Here is a 9,225-nt window from a genome sequence, read left to right as displayed (position 1 = left end):
CAGTTCAAAAGCATCAATTCTTCGGCACTCAGCTTTCTTTATAGTCCAACTCTCACATCCATACATGACCACTGGAAAAACCACAGCCTTGACTAGAAGGACTTTGCTGGCAAAGTAATGTCTCTGCTTTTTAATGTGCTGTCTAGGTTGGTCATAACTTTCCTTCCAAGGAGTAAGCGTGTTTTAGTTTCATGGTTGCAGTCACAATCTGCACTGATTTTGGAGCCCAAAAAAATAAAGTCAGCCACTGTTTCCAATGTTTCTGCATCTATTTGCCATGAAATGATGGGACTGGATGCCATGATCTTTGTTTTCTGAATATTGAGTTTTAAGCCAACTTTTTTACTCTCCTCTTTTACTTTCATCAAGAGGTTCTTCAGTTCTTCTTCACTTTCTGCCATAAGGGTGACATCATCTGCATATCTGAGGTTATTGATATTTCTCCCAGCAATCTTGATTCCAGTTTGTGCTTCATCCAGCCCAGTGTTTCTCATGATGTACTCTACATATAAGTTAAATAAGCATTATTGTCACCCTGCTTATTTAACTTATATGCTGGGAAAGATTGAAGTCAGGAGGAGAAGGTGACAACAGAAGCTGAGATGGTTGGATGGCATCACTGACTCAATGGACATGAGTTTGTGTAAACTCCGGGAGTTGGTGATGGATAGGGATGCCTAGCGTGCTGCAGTCCATGGGATCGCAGAGTCGGACACAACTGAGTGACTGAACTGAACTGAACTGAATGTGTATGTTTTAGTTCACAAAACATTTTAAAACTTTTTATTTTATTTATTTATTTTTTGGCCACATAGCAGGTAGGACCTTAGTTCCCTGACCAGGGATTGAATCTGTGCCCCTTGCACTGGAAGTGTAGAATCTTAACCACTGGATCACCAGGAAAACAAGTTCCTCAATGTTTTCTCCTGTCACTGGTGCTTTTAGTGTCACTCTAAGGAACCATTGCCTAACCCAAGATGACTAAAATTTACCTCTGTTTTCTTCTAAAAGTTGTACAGTTTTAACTCTTACATTTAGGTCTTTGATCCATTTTGTGTTAGTTATTGTATATGAAGTGAGGCAGGGGTCCAACGTCCCTCTTTCGCATGTGTATGTCCAATTGTTCCAGCACCATTTGTTGAAAAAAACTATTGAATTCCCCATTAAACTATCTTGGCCCCTTTGTTAGAAATCAGTTGACTGAAAATGTAAGAATTTATTTCTGGATTCTCAATTTTATTCAACTGACTCTATCACAAGGAAATAGAATTAACATGTCACAATAGCGTGAGTGAAGCATATGAATGGGGTTCCTGAAACACTGAATTGTACCACTCTATTATGTAGTAAAGTTTAATAGAAAATAAAAAACTGGAAATATAGAAACATGAGGTAACTAGTTAGGCCTATCCCACCCTTGAGCTTTATCAAAGTTCAGTTGATAATTAAAAATTATATTTTAGATGCACAACATGATGTTTTGATATATGTGTACCCTGGGTTGGAAAGATCCCCTGGAGGAGGAAATGGCAACTCACTCCAGTATTCTTGCCTGGAGAATCCCAGAGGAGCCTGGTGGGCTACACCCCATGGGGTCGCAAAGAGTTGGACACAACTGAGCGACTTTTACTTTCACTTCAAAGAAATAGCAAATTAGTATATTGATCACGTCATATAATTACTATGTATGTGTATGTGGTGAGAACATTTAAGATCTACCTGCTGCAGCTGCTGCTAAGTTGCTTCAGTTGTGTCCAACTCTGTGCAACCATCCATAGATGGCAGCCCACCAGGCTTCCCTGTCCCTGGGATTCTCCAGGCAAGAATACTGGAGTGGGTCGCCATTTCCTTCCACAACTAAGATCTACCTAGTGGAAGCTAGATTCTATTTTTTTTTTTTTTGGTATGAACTATTTTTAAAGTCTTTTCTGAATTTGTTACAATATTATTTTTGTTTTATGTTTTGTTTTTTTTGGCCATGAGGTCAGCTTTTTTAAGGTCCCTGACCAGGGATCTAACCTGCACCCCCTTCATTGGAAGGTGAAGCCCTAACCATTGGATGCCAGGGAAGTTCCCAAAGCTAAGTTCTTGATGTCTATTCCTCATTGTTGGGCCAGGAGTCCGAAGGTGCCTTGCTCCGAGATTGCAACAGAGCCAACATTTTTGCTTAACTTGCTAACTAACCCAGCTTTCAATAAAGAGAAGCCTGGGTGACGACAAAATTGATTGGAATAGGACCCTTGGTGGCTCAATTGGTAAAGAATCCACCTGCAATGCGGGAGACCTGGGTTCGATCCCTGGCTTGGGAAGATCCCCTGGAGGAGGGAATGGCTACCCACTCCAGCATTCTGGCCTAGAGAATTCCATGGACTGTGTAGTCCATGGGGTCACAAAGAGTTGGACATGACTGAGCGACTTTCGCTTTCACTAGGCTATAATGAATTGAAAAAATATCCCCAGGATGCTGGATAGCTTGGTGTTTTGCATGAAGTATCTCTCTAGTCATGTGCGGTGAAAGTCCTGTACTGCATGTCACTGGGGGAAGAAAGTGAGATGTTCCATTTCAGTGGAAGTCATATAGCACAACATTTCAGATGAAAGAGATATGAGGCAGAAAACAAGAAGGGTCATTAAATCTCCTGTATTTATTTTTTTGCATTTCATTTTCTGCTCTATCTAGTCAAAAACTTATAATGGTAGTTTCTTGAGAAATGCTTGAGGGACTCACGCATCCAGTAGCATTCCATTAGAGAGAAGAAAGAGTTTGTATTTGGCCAGACAATTTCATTGGAGGTATATTTCACTTCTGGCTATGCCTCTTTTTTCTGTGGTGTAACAGCTTCCTTAACCCACATATATGGCTTCAATTGGAATTCTCTTGCACTTGGCAAAGCAAGAAAAGGAAGATTATATTTTTACCTAAAGTGAATGAGCCTGACTATCAACGGGGGATATGGTTAATGCTTCACTGAAGGGACTCTGAAGCCCTAGAGCATTATTGTATTGAGGTGATCATGAAGTTAGAAAGCATGAAAGCCTGAAAGAGGGAAAGATTAAAAACTACCCAGGAAGTCCCACCATGAGCTCATATTTCTTCTGTCTAGAATGTTCATTTGGGCTACCCAATTTGTAAAGAGCTCAGTTAAACAGAGGTTCTGGACAAAGGTGGGGCAATATGGAACATATTTGGAGGAAGAATATTATTAAAACTACCTATAGCAGGAGTGTGGTGGTAAAGTAAAGAATCCAACTGCCAATGCCGCGGACATGAGTTCGATCCCTGGTCCAGGAAGATCCAACATTCTGTGAAGCAGCTAAATCTGTGAGCCTCAGCTACTGAGCCTGTGCTTTAGAGCCCGGGAACCACAACTATTGAGCTCATGTACCCTAGAGCTTGTGCCCTGGAAGAAGAGAAGCCACTGCAACGAGAAGCCCACGCACCACAACTAGAGAGGAGCTCCCACTCGCCGCAACTAGAGAAAAGCCCGTGCAGCGATAAAGACCCAGCACAGCCCAAAATAAAATAAATGAAATTACATATATATATAAAAAACTAGCTACAGTACAAACAGGCTTCCCAGGTGGCACAGTGGTAAAGAATCCACCTGCCAATGCAGGAGATGGAAGAGGGTTCGATCCCTGGTTTGGGAAGATCCCCTGGAGGAGGAAATGGCAACCCACTCCAGTATTCTTGTCTGGAAAATTCCACTGACAGAGGAGCCTGGCAAGTTTTAGTCCACGAGGTTGCAAAGAGTTGAACACGACTGAGCATACACATAGCACAAGCATGGTCTCTTCTCCATTTTACCTACCATTTTATTGAAGATATGTTGGTTGATGTTGAAACTTGCCATTTGATACACTGGTTGCAGGATTTCCTGGCAGGATTCAGGTCGTGCTAAAAGATAAGGGACTTTACCTGTAAAACCCTAGCACTGAAGCTAGTTGAGGTAGGGAATGGGACTGCCAATGGTCTCTTTTTGGGTTTTGTTAAGTGTTTTTGGCTATGTTAATCATAAACCTTAAAAAGTTTATGATTGGAAAACAGTGCATATGAGTTGAAGAGTCGAGGGATGGGATGCAGTGAATATTTTTGGTTTTGCCTGCTATCCTCCACTTGGTAATAGCATCTCAAGTTTTCTTTGCAGAACTTTCCCTCCACATACTGGACTCTCAGTCATGATGTCTTTTCTTTTCTAAAAGTGTGGGCAGAAGCAGCTCATGAATGGGAGAATTGGGATCTGTGAGTATCTTATTAAGAGTCAGAGCTTCCCTGGTGGCTCAGCAGTAAAGAATCTTCAATGCAGGAGACCCAGGTTTGATCCCTGGGTCAGGAAGATCCATTGGAGAAGGAAATGGCAACCCATGTCAGTATTCTTGCCTAGGAAATCCCATGGACAGAGGAACCTGGGGATTACAGTCCATGGGGTCACAAGAGTCAAACATGACTTAGTGACTAAACCACCACCACTAGAGAATCCAAGCTTTTAATTCTATAATCTTATTGGTGCCAGGATTTTTCTTTTTGTTAAGGGCATTGATTATTTTTTTGGACTTAGACTTGATGAGTAAGAAAGGATTAAAATGTTTTAGCTTATAATGCATAGACTATATAAATTCTGTTACATATTATGACTCCATATCTCCATATGATTAATAATACATATTTTGTGTGGCAACAAATATAAGCAACCTTGATTTAGATCTAGGTGAGATACTATTTTGGAAAATGTTAAACTTACATTTTAAATTTTTTCATAGCCTTTAAATGTTTTTGCATACTTGAGTTCTAGTGTGTCATTATAATCCAGCCCTGTGCTGATAATATAATCAATATACAATTACATAGTTTCTCTGCTCTTCTAGGTCATATACTGTTTGAGGAAGCCAAATGAGACATAATTCCTTTCTTTAAGGCTTTCATAACTAAATTGTGTGGGGCTGCCCAGGTGGTGAAGTGGTAAAGAACCCTCTTGCCAATGCAGGAGACACAAGAGACTCGGGTTCTATCTTTGGATGAGGAAGATCCCCTACAGTAGGAAATGGCAACCCACGCCAGTATTCTTGCCTGGAAAATTCCTTGGACAGAGGAGCCTGGTGGGCTGCAGTCCATGGGGTCACAAAGAGTCGCGCAAAAAAAAAAGCAGGGGTGGGGGTCGAAAAGGGGACACAACTGAGAGACTGAGCATGCACAGTTAAATTGTATAAAAGACTTGGAATCTGATTTAATAGTCAGTGGGCAAAAGCTAAGTGTCTTGCTTTGGCTGGAGTACATTCTCCACAGCATGGAGTAAGATCAGGGCCAGTAGCTGCAGTAAAAGGAATGTGAAAGCTTTGGTTCTATAGCTTCAACAAAACCAACACCTTTTCTTGGCCTGGTCACCAGCTCTATTGTCCTTAGTAGGACAAGGCTGAATAGTGGCTGGGCTGGGAAGGAGAGGCCCTAGGCTATGATGAAGGAATAAATACGTTCCAGAGTGCTGAATGCCTTGTATTTCCCCCGCAATGTGCTCAGTAGACAGGCTACCTGATGGCACGATTATTTAAATATTGGGTTCCTAAAGTTCCCAAATGGTCATGTGCAAGCGTGAGAGTATGTTCCGAACTGTAGGTCCTCAGGGAGAGAGGATGAAACTTTCCATTTCAGTGTGTGGGGATCTAAGACAGTGGGTATAAATTTATAGGGTGGAAAACAGTGAGGGTCATTAACTCCTTGCTTTGTCTGGAAAAAAGCTTGCAAAAGAAGGGTGCTTGAGAAAAGCTTGGAGTACTTGGTAAACCCATTGAAAGTCCTTTTAAATAAGAAAGGAGTCTATATTAGACCAATTATGACATGGCCCCAAAGGCACAAGTAAACTTTGTGAGCCAGCAATTTGCACTCTTAACCTAGGGAATATGCTCTTCCTGTTGTGTTGTGCTGTTACAGTATTTGAAATATACACTTACAGTTTCTTCAGGGATCTTCAAAGACCAGATGACTAATGGTGAAAAAATTGTCTGATTTCACAATCCTTCTGTGTATGTGTGTTAGGACTAATCGAAAAGAACTGCTTCAACATTTATAGCTTCATTACCCTGAAGAACAGTGAGGAATGAAACTTTTCTGAGCGGGCAGATCTTGAGGAAATATCTGTCCCTGTGCACTTTACCTGGAAGCAAAGACAACCTAATTCATGGATTTATGGGAAATTATAATGGTCTGCCTTTATTGCAAGGGTAGTGGAATAAGTAAGATTAAAAATTGGTGAGAATAAAACATAATGATGCCTGTCAATTTATTTACTTTATGTTTTCCCATCTCTAGAGGCATCTTGTCTTCTCAAAACTTCCTCCTACTCTTTCTTCCCCTAACTTATGGAATTTATTTTTTAGTCTGTTAGACCCATCACTTTCTCAACCATGACATTTTTATAGATGGTATTGTCTCTGCCTGTTCTTCTATTATCTCATCATGCCTCTGCCTCATCCATTAGGTTTTGGCTCAGTTGTGATTCCTTCTGTTAGCCTTTCCATGGCTTCCCTGATCAGGGCAAGCCCTCTTTTCTGTAATTTTATAGCAATATGTACCTGTCATTGGTAACACTTATAAAAGCTGTACTTTTATTTATGTTGTGTTTATTTATATTCTACTTGATTATGTTATACTATTATAACTATAGTTATAATACTATAATATACCATAACACTATAGTTAGTAGTATGACTAATATTACTAATTATTTGATTCAATCTCATCCACTAAAATGGAACTTTGAGAAATGATGATGGTTTCACTAGCTGAAAGTCTCTGCAATTGAGGATATATTTCCTTTTTTTTTTTTTTAATCAGCCTCAGAACATGGAGGAATTCCTTCCAGACATGCCAATTGTTATGATTTAATCTCTGATGGGCTATGTATGTCCTAGGTTTAGAGGAAAAGAGAATGGGTAGAGAGGCACAGAAGACTCAGATGACAGGGTCTTGTCACTCATGAACTCTAAATTTGGCTAGGAGAAAAAAATCTGTTTATAAAAGATATGTATATTGTTCATCTTGCAGTTTACTGTACTTTTTGGATATTTATATTTGTATCTTTCACCAAATTTTGTAAGTTTTCTGTCATATTTCTTCAAAAATTCTCTCTTCCTTTTCTCTCTCACTTCTCCTTCTGGGACTCCCACAATGAGTATTTTGATATGTCTTTATGATGTACCACCACAGATATTTTTTGTTTCTGTTCTTCAGACTTGATAATTTCTATCATCATTCAAGTTCACTGCTTTTTTATTTTGCCTGCTTAAATCTGCCTTTGAATCCCTCTAATGACTTTTTCATTTCGGTTACTGTATTTTTCAGTTCCAGAATTTTTTTTCTGTTTGTTTTTTGTTAAAAAAAAATCTCTGTATTGATATTTCCATTTTATTCATTCATTGTATTGACTTTCTTCAAGTTAGTTCCTTGAACATTGTTTTTTATTTGCATCCAAAATCTTTTTAATAACAAGGTTGACTCCCAGGTTAGTTTTTGTAGCCATAGCTGGCTCGTCGGCCTCTGGAGCGCTCGAACCTCCGGCCCTTGTAGTGGACATAGGGTTTGGGGTGGCCATGCCAGGTTACTGGGGCCTTGCCGAAATGCCTGTACATCTCTCTGCCCTTGTGAGGACCAGAGAGGAGGACAGGGCCACAGCCCTTGGGGGAGGCCAGGGCCAGCTGGTCGAAGGTGAGGGTCTTGCCCACTGCCTTGAGGATGCGACTCTGGGAGCGGCTGCTCACTCGCAGAGCACACAAGCTTAGTTTGGGCACCTCCTGGACATGAACATTGTCAGTCACAGTCCCCTTGACCACAGCTGTTTTGCCTTCCTGGCCAGGAAGCTTCATCTTCCGAGTCATCCAGGAAAGGGACAGCGGTGGCCAGTTGGTGCGGCTCATGAACAATCTCTTCAGGACAGCCTGATTGAAGGTGGAGTTAGTTCCTCCAGGAACCTGCACAGTTTGACCAACAGCCCCAGGTAAATGTCCTGGCTCTTGGGCTCCTTGCGTGGAAACTTTCGGTCCTTGTTGTGGCGAATGTCAACTCCCATGATGCTGCCTCCTCCTTAGCCAGGTCCGGAAAGCCCTTTGAGCATCTTTAGACAGCTGTCTTAAAAAATCTTTCTCTAGCAGATCTTCCATCAGATCTTCTTCAGGGACAATTATTACTGATTTATTAAAAAAGCTTTCATACTTTTTTGTATGCCTTGTGACTTTTTTCACAAAAATTGGACATTTGAATCTAATAATGTGGTAACTCTGGAAATCCATTTCTCCTCCTTCCCTAGGGAGTGATTTTATTTTGTTACTGTTTTTGTGAGTGCTGTTTTGTTTTTGTTTGTTTTTGATTGCTTTAGTCTGTCCGTATGTTGAGGATCAGTCTGAAATGAAAACTTACGATATTTTCACATTTTTTCTGAGCCCTTTCCAGGACATGCATTCTCACTTTCTAATTTTTCCTATATACGTAGTTATTTTTTAAATGTCTGGCTCCCAGAAAGAGAAAAATGAAGTGTAGGGAAATGGCCACTGGCCCTGGAAGTCACTTTGCCCAGAGGGGGAAGGGCTTGCAACAATGAGAGGAGGTGCTTCTTTATGAGATCAGAAGCAGCAATCAGCAGGCAGAGCATAGATCCCTGATATTTGGAGAACAGAATTCTTTCTGCCCAAGTTGGCTGCCACAGCTATGTTTAAACTTCTCCAGGAACATGTGCACAGTTATCTGTCCTGTGGCTGCTACTCCCCTAAGAGCTGAAATTGACGGAAATTAATTACAACTATTATCCTCCCCTGCTTTTTTCCCTGCTTTATTTAGTACTCCAATGCCAAACTTGCCTGTTACTCTAGGTATCTCTTGATTTCCTATTTTTGCATTCCAGTCCTTTGTGATGAGAGAAACATCTTTTTTTTGGTGTTAGTTCTAGAAAGACTTGGAGTTCTTCATAGAACCATTCGACTTCAGCTTCTTTGGCATTAGTGGTTGGGACATAGACTTGGATTATTGTGAGGCTGAATAGTCTGTCTTGGAAACAAACCGAGATCATTCTGTCTCTTTTGAGACTGCACCCAAGTACTGCATTTCAGACTCATGAAGGCTACTTCATTTCTTCTAAGGGATTCTTACCCCCAGTAGTAGATATAATGGTCATCTGAATTAAATTTGCCCGTTCTTGTTCATTTTAGTTCACTGATTCCTAAAATGTCAATGTTCACTCT

General features: G+C 40.7%; 1 pseudogene; it reads right to left on the bottom strand.

Annotated features, from left to right (window-relative positions):
• Positions 1–7,497: 7,497 nt before the first annotated feature.
• On the bottom strand, positions 7,498–8,076 carry LOC145531004 (large ribosomal subunit protein eL18 pseudogene; annotated as a pseudogene).
• Between the last annotated feature and the right edge of the window lie 1,149 nt (positions 8,077–9,225).

This window comes from Giraffa tippelskirchi, chromosome 13 (genome assembly GCF_054371585.1).
Source record: "Giraffa tippelskirchi isolate mGirTip1 chromosome 13, T2T-mGirTip1v1.2.pri, whole genome shotgun sequence".
NCBI lineage: Eukaryota > Metazoa > Chordata > Mammalia > Artiodactyla > Giraffidae > Giraffa > Giraffa tippelskirchi.
Note: the sequence above shows the minus strand (reverse complement) of the source record. Positions and strands in the feature narration are given on the sequence as shown.